Here is a 641-nt window from a genome sequence, read left to right as displayed (position 1 = left end):
GCGCGCTCTGATGGAACCAAAAGCATATGCAGCGCGGATTAACTTAGAATGTTGGCAGCTAGTTGTAACTGACACGGCTCCCACGTGGACATTAAAACGCTGATGAAGTTCGCAGCGCTGAATACTATTTATGAACTTTAGCATTTTTATTTGTGCTTTGCAGGAAATAAAACGCGGAAGTCATTTATATTGCCAGGCGCGAAAATTACGTCAGCGCGCATTGCTAAGAGCGGCTGCGACTATATTTTTTTGCTATTATTTTATTTGTTTTTTTTTTGCGAAATTTCACAAATAATTTATCTTTTATAATGCTTACTTTCTTGTACTTACATTATGCAACTTGTAGTAGAGGCCGCATGCATTACACACTGGTTCACCGCTTGCGTTCCGCCGCCAAAGGGTTGTCGTTGTGGTTTTGCAATTCGCACATGATGTCCCCGCTCGTTTCGCGGCGCTTTGTAGTGACTGCAGCGTCTAAAAAGAGAATAGGAAAGCGACGTTTAATAAAAGTGGGTGTGAGCGACAAAAAGGGTGAATATTATTTCAGCTAAGTAAATTTTGTTGGTAATAAATTTAATTTTGTTTAATTTTTTGTGAGTGGTATGTAGATATGAAATAACACACAGATTGTGGTTGATTAA

The sequence above is a fragment of the Rhagoletis pomonella genome, unplaced genomic scaffold (genome assembly GCF_013731165.1).
Source record: "Rhagoletis pomonella isolate Grant_MI unplaced genomic scaffold, Rhpom_1.0 Rhpom_scaffold_00004, whole genome shotgun sequence".
Classification (NCBI taxonomy): Eukaryota; Metazoa; Arthropoda; class Insecta; order Diptera; family Tephritidae; genus Rhagoletis; species Rhagoletis pomonella.
This window is presented reverse-complemented; position numbering follows the sequence as displayed.